Source organism: Sus scrofa, chromosome 6 (genome assembly GCF_054392235.1).
Source record: "Sus scrofa isolate SSC_HxYL_T2T_F1_AM1 chromosome 6, Sscrofa_HxYL_maternal_Yorkshire_Landrace_v2.0, whole genome shotgun sequence".
Classification (NCBI taxonomy): Eukaryota; Metazoa; Chordata; class Mammalia; order Artiodactyla; family Suidae; genus Sus; species Sus scrofa.
In genome coordinates this window covers 14,878,345-14,891,933 of record NC_139388.1, presented here as the reverse complement: position 1 = coordinate 14,891,933, position 13,589 = coordinate 14,878,345, and the positions used below count along the sequence as shown (strand labels likewise).

The following is a 13,589-nucleotide window of genomic DNA, read 5'->3' as shown; positions in this document are numbered from 1 at the left end:
TTGAGATATGTTCTTTCACACCAACTTTATTGAGAGACTTTTTTTTATCATGAGTGGGTATTGAATTCTGTTGAATGATTTTTTGCATCGATGGAAAGGTGATCATGTGATTTTTATCCTTTGTTTTATTAATGCGGCATATCACATTGATTGACTTGCATTTATTGAACCATTCCTACACCACTAGAATAAATCCTGCTTGAGCATGATGTGTGATGCTTTTTATGTATTGTTGAATTTTGTTTGCTAATATTTTGTTGAGGATTTTTGCATCTGTATTCATTAGAGATATTGGCCTATAATCTTCTCTTTTTTATAGTATCTTTGGTTTAGTATCAGGTTAATGGACTCATAGTATGAGTCTGAGAATGTTCCCTGCTGTTCAATTTTTGGATTAGTTTGAAAAGGGTAGGTATTAACTCTTCTTGATAGGTTTGGTAGTAATCACCTGTGAAACTGTCCAGTCCACAACTTTTGTCAGGAGTTTTTTCCATTACTTATTCAATTTCAGTACTAGTAGTTGGTCTGTTCAGGTTATCTCTTTTTTTTTCCTAATTCAGTCTTGGAAGATTGTAAGTTTCTGGGAATGTATCCATTTCTTCTAGGTTGTCCAATTTGTTGGTATATAACTGTTCATAGTATTCTCTTATAATTGTTTTACTATGATATCAATTGTAGTTTTTCTTCTTATTTATTTTAATCCTCTCTCATTCTCTCTCTCTCTTTTTTTTAGGGCTGCACCCGCAGCATATGGAAATTCCTAGGATAGGAGTCAAATCAGAGCTGTAACTGCCGACCTACACCACAGCCATAGCAATGCAAGATCCAAGGCACATCTGTGACCTACACCACAGCTCATGGTAATGCCAGATCCTTAATCCACTGAGTGAGGCCAGGAATCAAACCCACATCCTCATGAATACTAGTTGAGTTTGTTACTGCTGGGTCACCACAGGAACTCTCTCTCTCTCTCTTTTTCTCTTAATAAGCCCAAGTAAATGCTTATCGCTTTTATTTATCTTGGTTTCATTGATCTTTCTTATTCTTTTTTTTTTGTCTCCATTTTGTTTATTTCCTCTATGATCTTTATTATTTCCTTCCTTCTACTGATTTTGGACTTTGTTTATTCTTCTTTTTCTAATTCCTTTAGATGGTAGGTTATGTTGTTAATTTGAAGTTTTTTTTGTTTCCTATATTGCTATAAATGCCCTTCTTAGAACTGCTTGTGCTGCATCTCATAAGAGTTTTGGAAAATTGTGTCCTATTTTCATTCATTTTGAAGTGTTTTGAGCTTTCCTTTTTGATTTCTTCATTGACCCATTAGTTTCTTAGTAGTATGTTGTTTGTGTTTTCTCCATTTTTCTTCCTGTGATTAATTTATAATTTCAGGCTATTACAGTTGGAAAAGATATTTGATTCAATTTCTGCCTCTTAAATTTGTTGAGACTTGTTTTGTGGCCTATTATTTGATCTATTCTGGAGACTCTTCCATGTGCACTTTGAAAAGAATGTGTATTCTGCTGTTTTTGAATGGAGTGTCCTATAGATATTTATTGAGTACAATTGGTCTAATGTGTCACTTAAGGCCATTGTTTCCTTATTGATTTTCTGTCTGGATGATTTGTCCATTGATGTAAATGGGGTGTTTAAAGTCTCCTATTATTATTGTATTTATTGTCAGTTACTCCCTTGATATCTGCTAATATTTGCTTTATATATTTAGGTGCTACAGACAGTAGTCCTGACCACTCTGCCCCACTGCCTCAGAATGAAAGTAACCAAAGTCATCTATATTTATTATGTGCTAGGCACTGTACATTAACTTAAACTTAACAAGCATAGAGTGATGTGAGGATAAAGAAAACAATAGGAGTTGAAAAAGCCCATGGCTAATTAGAGCTGCTGGATTGTTACCTTCAAACCAGTTGGAGAGAAGACATGGGCACGAGGACACATTAGAATACAAAATCACTTGTGAGAAATGCCATTGACCTGTGTAGACCAGTTATCCCTTATGTCTGTACTTCCAAATTATTATTAAATAATAGAACATAGAAAAAGGATTCTGGGAATTCCCATTATAGTACAGCAGAAATGAATCCAAATAGTATTCAAGAGGACTCAATTTTGACCCATGGCCTCGCTCAGTGGGTTGAGGATCTGGCATTGCCATGAGCTGTGGTGTCAGTTGCAGATGTGGCTCAGATCCTGTGTTGCTGTGGCTGTGGCGTAGGCTGGTGGCTATAGCTCTGATTAGACACCTAGCCTAGGAACCTCCATATGCCATGAGTGTGACCCTAAAAGGACAAAATACCAAAAAAAAAAGGGATTCTGTGAATAAATAAGTGTGAGAAACACTGGATTCAATATTGTTTGAAATGTTTCTTTGCTGTAAGACTTCTAAAAGACTTTCGTATGATAATGTTCACTATCAACTCTAAGAGGGAGCCTTCCCCTTGGAAATATCCTTTGGAATTAATATTTAGCAGTGCTTGTTCTGTGCATCACTGGTAAAGACAGTCAGGACACTAGTCCAGAGGCTGAGGTGATTATCATAGGCTAATAAGCTAGACTAGGTTTTTTTGAGGGCAGAGCCTTGAATTGAGTCTCATAAGATGGCCCTTTAGGCAAACAAAATTTGGAGTGTGCATGGCATGCTTCATTCAGTTCTCCATGAATGGATCAGTTTTGCTTGAAGTAAAGGGTTCAAGTAGGAAAACAAGGTTGGAGATATGGGTTGAGGCTGAATATTCTTTCATGTCAGAAAATTATCCAGGTCTCAGTTGAGCAAAGGGACCTTCAGATATAAAGAGACCACAAAGAGGTTAATTTAAAAGTGAACCTCTAGTCTTGTAATGACAGGATAGGTACCTATCAAGTAGGTCATGCCCAAAGATGTTGAGAAGATCGGGAAGGCATTGCAAGTCCAAAAAAGCAAGTAGTTGAGTGGGGCAGAGGCAGGAAAGAGCAATTAATCATGGCAATCTTAGATCCAGAGTGTAGACATTCCAGGATTTTTCCCAGCTGGTACTAGGAAATCAGCTTGATGACTGCTGTCCTTTTCACATGACTTCTGGGAGTAGATGGCTTTGGGATGGGAAATGTTGGTAGTTAGTTGGTAAAGGGAGGCCCACAGGAAAGTCGTATGTATTTCCAATTCAGAAGTAGAAAGATTACACTTACCTCAGATTTTCTTCTCATGCTCTCTTCCATAATCTAAAGCTTTATGATACAGATTATGTGTGTTAAAATGTGACATTTAATGTGATTGATTTGATTTATAGATAGGAACTGAATTGGACATTTTCCCCACAAGGCATCTTATCACCATTAGGAATAAAAACATTTTTAAAAATAGTGATGCCCCCCCAATTTTTTAAAATTAAAATAGCTATACTCAGAAATGGTGCATTTTAAATAAATGAGGCTGTTTTGTTTAGCTTGTATGAAAAAAATCACCAGGAAGTGGATAACATTTGCTTAGAGTATAAGCCGTGTTTATGGCATCTGTAAGGATTTTGTCTCTTCTGTACAGTATTCAGGTTTTCTTCTCATGATAGTATTAGCTGGTTATTGACAATTTTTGCAGAATCAAAATGAAGGCATAAGTTTTTTCTAGTGTCTTCCTTAGTGTTATTCAGTCAAAACAGAACTCGGTGTCAGTTATAGTGAATTATTTATTGATGTTAAATTTCCTTTTCTTCCCACTTAAAGATCCTGATAGTTTTATAGAAATACAGCTCTTGTGAGTGTAATATAATTTTATCATATAAATTACTTTTGAAGGTATTTGATGGGAAAATTGTGACATTTCATTAGCTTCTTGCCTCAAATGTGGACTATGGTTATTTTCCACTGTTGAGATTTTGATTTTCTAATACACGTAAATAAATGCTAGAGTAGTTTTAGATGAGAGTTGGGAAAGTATTTATAGAAAAGATGAGATCTGAACTGAATATTGGAGGAAGGGTAAGATTTAATTTAAAAAAGGAAAGAAGGAGAATGTTTCCAACTGGAGAAATTAGGAAAACAAAGAGAAGGGAAACTCTTAGGTTCATAGCATCTTTAATAACAATGAAATGATCAGTTTTTCTGGAGCAGGTGGCCATGGAGAATATAAGAAATGAGATTGAGAAGGAGCGTAGGTGTATCAAGGCTGCCTGGGCAAGCTGTTGTGCTGTGACCTACTCTCTCCCACAGTGTGTTTCTGTAACCACTGGATATGAGGGGTGGTAGTGTGTGTTCCTTGCAAAAAGAATTTTGTGGTCAAATGAGTCTGGGAAATTCTGGCTCAAGAGAAGGTAATTCTCCAGGGAAAGAGTTCAAGCAGTATTCCCTAGGACCAGAGACCCCTTCCCCACACAGCATCCATTGGAGCCAGTATGCTGTGGATCCCAGCTTGGTAGTTGGTGCTAAGGGTATCTAAAACTCACTGCAACGTTTGGAGCAGGAACAGGATGTGTTTATGGTATATTAGAAATATTATCTTGGCATCCACTTTTAGATCAAATTGGAAAAGAATGGATAGACGGTGGGATGGGTAGTGCTGGTCAGGCAGGGGAAATTCATGAGTGCCGGGAGGGTCAGGGAACCTGAACATCTCTGTAGGCATGTTCAAGGTAATGTGTGAGGGTGATATTGGAACAGCCTGGTGAGGGTCAGAAAGCAAAGGAAATGGTGGATGCGAGGGATGTTCCAAGAGAAAGATACTTAAGTGCTTTTTGACTGATGGCCACTGAGGGTGATACACGGTGAGGAATCGCATGTCTTCTCAGATATGAAGTAGAGTGAGTAGGAGAATTATGCTTCCTTTGGTAGAAATTAGCAAGTCAGGAGTTGTAGGTTTAATTCCAATGACAAATGCCCTTAAGCCATTTGATCTCCCTTGGCATCAGTTGCCTTATACATGAAATAAGGATATTAGGCTAGGGCATGTTGATCCTTTTTGAATAGTAGAGCGTGATTCTCCAATTTGGGAACAGACTGAGCTCCTCAACATCAAGGAGTGCCTTATCCTTATCTATACCTCAGGCCTAGCACAGTGCCGATTAACGGATGGATGAAGGGAGAAACAAGCAAACAAATAGAAATCAATTAATGATAGTACACTTGGTTCTGACCATGTTGAATTTGTAAGAACATTAAATGTCCAAATAATTTTGGAAATGCAGTACTTAATTTGTGGTATGGGACTCAGGACTGGAGGCATGATTTGTGAGTATCCTTTGGAGGTCTCCACTGAAGGCATGAAAAGTGGATGCAAGTTCTAAGAGTGGAACAAAGAAGAATATTTGCAAAGGGCCTAGAACAGCCCCTAGGTGCTCAGAGAGCTGCAAAGAGAGGAGAGTCTGAGTTCAGAAGGAAGGATGGCCAAGTGGAGAACCAGCCAGCTAAGAGCTCCCCAGCCTATCCTACATGTCCTTCTACCCCATTATGCCTTGTTCATCACCATTTTCTACTGAAGGATCTTCTGAATCTTGTTCACATATAAGATCAGTCATGCCAAATGGCCATTATTTAATTTCTGACAGTTGGGCTTTGCATCAGCAATTAGTTTTTTTAATTAGGATGTGATTCCTTTGGATTAGTATCTTGATATGAGCTGAGTTCACAGTAGACGCAGAGATGATTAAAACAAGCAGTGTTACCTACTGATCTGACAGTCAATCTCCAGTTGATGTCCTGTTAGAAAAAAATTAAAGGTTGATGCGAGAGTTTAGAGACCACCTTGCTTGCTTTCTTTTCAGCCCCTGTGTCCGCCAAGGAAGGAAATTATCTTCAGATGAAGTAAATGTAAAAAGTAAATAAAAACAAACACACACACCACCCTTATTACCTTAGGGTCTGAAAAGAAATTAAAAAATGGTAGGTTTATTTTCTCAGACTTTTGTCTGTGTATCTGGTTCTTTAAATGCATCATCTAAAACAAAGGCTAGTTTAGCCGTTATTGTGTTCTCTGCAGATCGAGTGTTTTATGGGAACATTGTTCCTATTTTAGAGGCTCTTTCCAGTTTAAAGCAAGTGCATTTAAGATTGAGAGATCAGTCACTGTCTTTAAATTGTCAAGAGGTGATGATGGGTTTGAATTTAAATCAAATTTTGAGATTTCCCGTTGTGGCTCAGTGGGTTAAGAACCTGACTGGTATCCTTGAGGATTAGGTTCCATTCCTGGTGTTGCCACAAGCTATGATGTAGGTTGTAGATGTGGCTCGGCTGCAGCATTGCTGTGGCTGTGGCATAGGCTGGCCGCTGCAGCTCCAATTTGACCCCTAACCTGGAACTTCCGTATGTCGCAGGTACAGCCGTAAAAAAGAAAAAAAAATCAAATTTTGTTTATATGATCACGTAAGAAGTAGTTGGACTCAATGCTATAAAAACGACTGACCCCAAACTCTAGAACTCAAGTCCTTGTCTGTCCTACTACCTGTTCCCCACTTGGCCACTGGTCGGTTCCACTGTCTTGGATCACTTTTTCTCATCACGCTCATTGGATACCGTTGTCATATGGTCTGTTGCCAGAACCTTGAGGAGTTATGTTGGGGCATCTTTGGTGCTGATGTGGTCACAGAGTGCCGAGGTGGGAGTTTGTCTTTTGAGAGACCGAAGATATGTTCACTGTTAGAGGAAGACATGGGCAAAGACCCAGAGTGACCCCAGGGAGAAGGCAGTCCTGGGCGGATTCAGGAAATGGGCTGGGAGGAATTCTTTTCAGCCTTACTTGGTAACTTACTGATATTCTACAAGTGACCGTAATTGTTGTTCTAGTCATTAAAGCATGTGTTATATTACTACTATTTATATCAAATTCCTCATGTCAGTTCTTTTGGTAACATCTTGAAATACTAATGTAATTAACCTAAAATTTCTTATTTATTCTTTACATAGGGAAGGTTCTGGGTTCTATAGAATACTGAACATTTCTCAAGCCACTGGCACCCATATGAATTTCTTCCCCTTTTGGAAAGGAATCGTAGAATTGAGTCTGTTATGCATGCTTTGTGCCTTCTAGAAAATAAGTGGAATTGATTACTTTCAGAACTATAATATTCTATTTTACCAGATGGACTCTGGCTGTACAGAATTTTGACAGTCTCATTCTGTTAGTTCCTCTGCTTAGGTCTCTTGGGTACCCTGAGTGAGAGAGATTCAAAGACAGAAAACACAATTCTGAGAATTGAAAGGCAGAAGAATATCACAGGGCAAAAAGAGAGAATTAAGCTTTTGATTCCATGGGCATCCAGGAGTCCTCTGAGAAATCACAGCACAGGTGTGCGGGTCTTGTGTCTGCACTCCGGTACTGCCGGCTCAAGACACACTTTTAAGATGCAGCAATTTTCTGAATGTTGAACACTTGATATTTTCTCAAAAAGAAAGGTCTGAAAATTTAAAGATATTTGCCTAGACTGGCCCTGGCTGACAGGCCAACTGACATCAGTGAGCAGGAAAAACATTTCTGCTTCCGTATAGCACGCGTATTTTCCATCCAAGCAGACTTCATCCAGTGTCCCTAGGGAAGCTTTGGCTTAATTTAACTAATCCTTAAAAAGGGAAACTTGATCATTTCTTTATTACCATATAAGTAACAGTAAACCATGGTTGTTCGTCACCCAAGCCTGCCAAAAACATGTGGTTCAGCAATTCGGACTTTGAAAGCACAGCTCAAATTTAGTTTACTTTATTTTTCCCAGATGGGCATAGGGTGTGAGCTCAGCAGAACCAGGTTGCTACCAAGGGGAAAGATCTAGGTTTTTATTCTTGTCCCATTAGCCACGAGTCACATTGCAAACATGTGGGCGCTGACGCCTTGGAAATGGACACCGGAAAGGAGAAAGGAGGACAGGGATTTGCTGAGAGCGAACTGCCCTTGGCACATCATGGCTCTTCTCTCCGGTTAGTTTTCCTGTTCCGCCTTCAGCCTCCCTTCATTACCTCTCATCCTTTTCAGATCTTTGTGCTCTGCGGAACCTTTTCCATTTGTGCTGGTGTATTCGCTATTACAGCAGAGAACCTGTGGAGGTGGAGGGAGGCTGAGGGAAGTCTTAGAAACAGCAAGGTTCCCTATGGCTCATTAAATAAATTAGCACCCTTCTTGTTGGAAGAGACGCAAGTTTGTTCTCTCTAGCGAAAGGCATGAACATCACACACAACTACCTTGGCTCTACAAAATCCCACTGGAACTTTCACCATAGGTGGGCTGCCGTGTCTCACCCAAGATAGAATACACCTTTTATGAAACTTTCTCTGACAGATGGCCAAATCTTAAGCCCTGCTCTTGGAAACTTTTCTGGTTATTATTCTGAGAATCAGAACTTTACTAAATTCGGTGTCTTGTCCCGGGAGATACCATGGAATAGAAAAATCTCATCTCATGTCATGTGTCGCTTCAACCTTTTCTCTCAGTGATTATTAGGAGTTATCTTCAGTTTTTTAGCTTCTATTTCCCCCCCCCCTGTTTCTCTTTGAGACACTTCTGTTTGCCCTAGTGACAATAAAGAGAGCCGCAATTTCTCCTATCGATCTGGAAGGTTCTAAAAAAGCAATTGTGGGTAGTGACATAGATTATGGCTTCCAGTCAGTGCTTTTTTACTCTCTTATTGATTGATAGAATTTGACCTTAAGAGGATGTTTTTATTTCCCAAGAGAAATTCTTAAAATTTCCCTTAAATGGGATAAGGTAGCTGAAAATATTTGTTTGCATAACCATTTTGGTGGAACATGATGGAATTTATTACACATTATGGCTGCTCTTGCAGTCATCATTCACTGACCTTGGTCTGAGCTGACCATACCCTTACCTAACCAGTGCATTTCTTCAGAGCTGCAGCATACTGATGTTGACTGTGTTATCCACAAGAACCTCCCGTGAGTCACCTTCCGAGGTGCCTGAACACATGAGTATGCAGGGTGTCCTACTGTGTTCGCCAGACAGAAGCACCAGGTCATGCTGGCTTCAATTAAGCCTGATTGTCAGTTGTAGTGTTTTTAAGTTTCTTCTGGCATTTTAAAAAATGATGTGAGATGAGTTCTTTGGTGGCCTAGCAGTTGAGAATTTGGTGTTGTCACTACTGTGTCTTGGGTTAGGTCCCTAGTCCGGGAACTTCCTCATGCCATGGCTGAGGCCAAAAAAGATGTGAGAAAGGTGAGACCTGACATTTTGTTATAATTGCAGTAGGGTTCAGGAAACTTAAGAAGAAAGTATTATAGATCCCAGCTCTGCCACTTACTATTGATGTGATCTTGGGTGAAGTACCTAACTTCTCCTCGCCTTGGTTTTCTCATCTTTTAAATGGGTATAATCCTACTTCACAGGATTGTAAAGATTGAACTAGATAATGTATAACAACAATTAGTACAGTGCTGGGAACATGAGCTCTCAGTCAGTGGTTGCAAATATTATGATTTGGAGTTAGATACAATTCAGTCTTATAGTCTAATCTCTTTATAAGATTAGAGAGTGTGATCGGAAAGTATAACATTTGAGTGGGCAGACATTTGGATCGCTCCTCTTAATGGGTAAATTGGGGATTAAAATGCAGCTATTTTATTTGATAAATTTAGGCATTGAGTCATATTGTAAGCTGCTTTCCAGATAAACCAAGTAAATTCAATGCATATGTAACCCTCAGGTCTTGCACTTTGGGTTTTGAGTTTGCAAAATTGTCAAGAAACAATTGCATTGGAAAGAAGGAAGGAATGAGATGCGAAATTGAGAGGGGGGGAGAACGGTGATTTTTAAAATATTTTACTTTTATTTAAAGATTTTCAGTAGAGATTCTTTCAAGTGCCTCCTTAAATTAATTTTTAAGGAATAATTTTTATATTTTTAAATTTTTAAATATTTTTTATATTTTTAAGGAATATAATTTTTTAAGGAAATAATCATAATGGGACACTTTGCTCATGATCATATTAATCCCCTATCATGAACCACTGACAGTATGTTCATAGACAGCTTTCAGAAAGCCTCAGAACTATACCTGTCGAGTCACTTGGTCATTCTTGTTCCAGAATGTCCCAGAAGTTCCACTTCCAGAGGTATTTACTATTTGGGCAAAAACTGCAAACATGGGAATTAACTTTAGACCTGAAAATTCAAAGTTGATTCTTTCTAGCAGGTCACTTGATTAGCAAGTGAAATGCAGTCATGGATCTGAGGGAAAAACAAAACACTAAGACCAAGAAAGAAGATAATTACGGTGAAACTGAAGGTCATTTGGGTAATCATTTTTCAACAAATAAGATAAAGTTCATTTACAGATTATACTCTACACATTCAGTCTCTCATTTGGAGCAGAAAAGTGGACGGTGATGGGAAAGGAGTCATATATGGAAGGAAAGCAGAACAGCAAGGGGTTCTGTATGATGAGGCTGGTTCCACAGGACTAGGGGGAAAGGCTATTGATGTCAGACCCAGTAGGAAATATTATGAATGTTTTGGCTTTCAGAAAAAAAAAAAAACTTTAAAACTGAGCAAAAAGAAAGAAAGAAAAATTCCTTTCAGAGACATAAATGACACGGAAGCTAACTTCAGAAGTGTCGGAAAAGTAATATTAAAGGTATCAAAGATACGTAAGTACAAGTAGGGTCATGCAGGCTGATTGCCTGTTTCTGGAGTTTACTCTCTCTGATTTGGTGGAAAATGCTGCAGCGAGTTTTTGCTTTAAAGGAATTGAAGTTCTTTAACTTTTATTTTAATCCCAGTTGAAAAATAAAAGTGTCCTTCTCCACGTTCCTAACTCCTTCAAATGACCTAGTATTGAAAGCATCCCTCTGTGAGAGGAAACTGAATGCCCATACTTCTGTTCTCACAGATACACTCAGCCCTCTTAATGCACATTTACCTGATACAAGCCCAGGAGGGGTTTTAGAATAGAATTTGTCCTTGAATTATCTCCTGGGGCTCAGTAAAAGCTGTAAATTACTAGCAGATGTCGTAGGCACAACAAAACAGCTGCACCCCAGGATAAGAAAGCACTGTGCCCACAGTCCAGTGCGCTCCGTCTGAACCCAGATTCCCTCGCACGCATGGTGCCTGACCCAGCAGAAGGGCTTCTCAGCCTCCAGGGGGCTTCCCTATCCAACGATCCCATCCTGGATCACATCCAAGTGTCAGTGCTCCCTCCTCCAGAATATTCTGGTTGCCTCTCTGGAGCATGTCCGTCTCACTGTTTTCCAAGATGATGGGATGTCCAAGAGGGCTTCTGGGGTAGGACTGAGGTGCTTGCCTTCTTGTATGCATGCAGACCCTGGCTTTTCTTGCTTGGATAATGCTTCTGAAAGTGGTCTGGCCCAGTCCAAATCATAAGCCCCTTGAATTTGCCCACGCACTGAGCTTCTCTGACTTGCAGAGTATCCTTTTGGGGGCATTCCCTACCATTCTGCTGAGTCTCTTCTCGCACAGGTTTTCTAGGGATCCAGGATGCCCTTGTGGTCAGTCAGTTTGAATAGGATCGGATTAGCTGTGTCCATTCTGCACGTCCAAACAAAGCAGAGCCGAAACCTACCAGAGGAATACATTTGTCTCATGGGTTAGGAGTAAGCCAGGTCTTCAGCCATTCTGAGATGGACTATCCATGGATACACCAGTGAGGGGATGAACCACTTTTCTTGCCCGGCCTTTCTGCTCATTCTTGCCCCTAAGTGTTCCTAACATTCTATCACTAAACCCCCACAAGTCAAAATGGGCCAGGTATTTGCCATTATCAGAAGAGAACTGATACCTGTTTCAAGGTTTGGAAGAACGCCCCAGTGAATTGCCCAAGTAAGCCAATGGACTTCCCTTTTCCCTGCATGATTGCAGAAGGCCCTGGCAGCTCTAAAATTGTATGACTTTTGTGGCTCCATTTGAGAAGAAGATGGCAGAAATAGGCTGCAGAGGTGAATAGGCACCTGCAATCTGAGTACATACCAAGGATTTAATAAACATATTGAGCACATACTCTGAGCCACCTCTGGTTTAGGTGCCAGAGATAGAACAGCATCCACCTGCGTGGAGGCATCTCTGTAAGTGGGCTGATATGGATGTGAGAGTTCCCAGGACCCATGTGACAACCACAGCCCTCACTGCTACCTCTTGAAGCCTCTGTGCCCTTCATGCTTCAGAAGCAGGACAACACTGCCCAAGAATCACACTCACCAGACTGTTAGCTTCATGAGAAAATCCAAACTGGCTCTAGTTTTCTGTTTTTCCCCTTTTGTTTCATGTCTCTATTCTAAACCACTTTGCTCTCTGCTGGATTCTTTATTCCAGCACAGTGTTCATTTTGACCCAGTCTGGAAATAGAATGTGCATGGGGGACTGTCTGAAACCGATCCTAATTAGTTATTAAGTTGCCTTTTCTTAGTTTTCTGTTTAGTTGGTAGGACTGTTTATAGATTTTTGGATGTGCTTATCTGTTGATGCCCTACTTGGCCCTGTTTACAAAAACCGTAGAAAGGAGTTCCCTGGCAGCCTCTTGGGTTAAACATCTGGCATTGTCTTCTGAGATGCAGGTTCAGACCCTGGCCTGGGAACTTCCCCATGGCACAGGCACAGCCAAAAACCAAACCAAACCAAAACAAAAAACCATAGGAAAAAGTACTTTCCCCCACCCTGATTTTTCTGCTATTTTCCTCTTAGTCTTTCCAAGTGGCATAAATATAATGTCAATCATAGCAAAGTTATTTAACAAGCTCTTACTATGGACTAAACACAGGGCAAAAGCATTTACCTGCATGACTTTTTTAGATCTTAGGAAACCCTTCGAGAGCTTGTTTGGAGGTTCTAGAGGGGGAGCGCAGCTACTTGTATACCCTTGATGGAAGAATGGTTCTCCTCTATCGGGAACGGTCAACCTTTTCGCAGCTTCAGGAGGGATGCACATGGAGTGGTGGGGGTGGAAGGGGACACCTGCCTAGCCAGTCAGATCGGCCGAATCAACCGTGGTGATCAGTGGGGTGACGGATGTCCCCGCCAGATCGCCTCACATCCAGATCTTAGGAAACTCTTAGAGGCAGATGCTACAGTATCACCTTTTACAGCCCTGAGAAATTACATGGTTAGTGCAAAAATATTTTTCCAAGCATATCTCAAGGGGATTCTGATACATGGTATGTTGCATTATAATTCAACACCTCATTTTTCTTATTATGACTTTTGAGTAGTTTGTGTTAAAACAAGAAATAATATCACACTGGACCAGAACCTGAGTTTGGTCTGGCCATTGTTCTGCCTTGGGCCATTGCTGGGTTTTCACAAAATAAGGGTTTTTCCTTATGTGGTTAGGAACTTTCTTATATGTTAGTATTTCCTTATGTGGTTTCTCCATCAAATGAGTTAGATACTTCTTTCTCTGTGGTCTTTGTGGACCTTATATAGGTAAGGCACAGCACTTAGCACATATATCATAAGATATTTGTGTACATTTTTATTATCCCTCTAAAATGTGAGCTTTGTGCAATCTTAGACCACACGTTTCTTCATCTCTGAAGCCTAGTGCTAGACATATATTGGCACATAGTGAATACTAATTGAATTCACAAATTTTAAAAATGCTCCAAGCATCCTAGTTTCCTTTAGTAACTAATTTTATATTCATGAACTCACGAAA

The 13,589-nt window shown here is 40.0% G+C and overlaps 1 protein-coding gene across 6 annotated transcripts in view; it reads left to right on the top strand.

Annotated features, from left to right (window-relative positions):
* The window catches only part of HYDIN (HYDIN axonemal central pair apparatus protein), a 549,453-nt gene that overhangs the window by 286,646 nt on the left and 249,218 nt on the right, over positions 1 to 13,589 (top strand). The gene's annotated exons all lie outside the window — the stretch shown is intronic.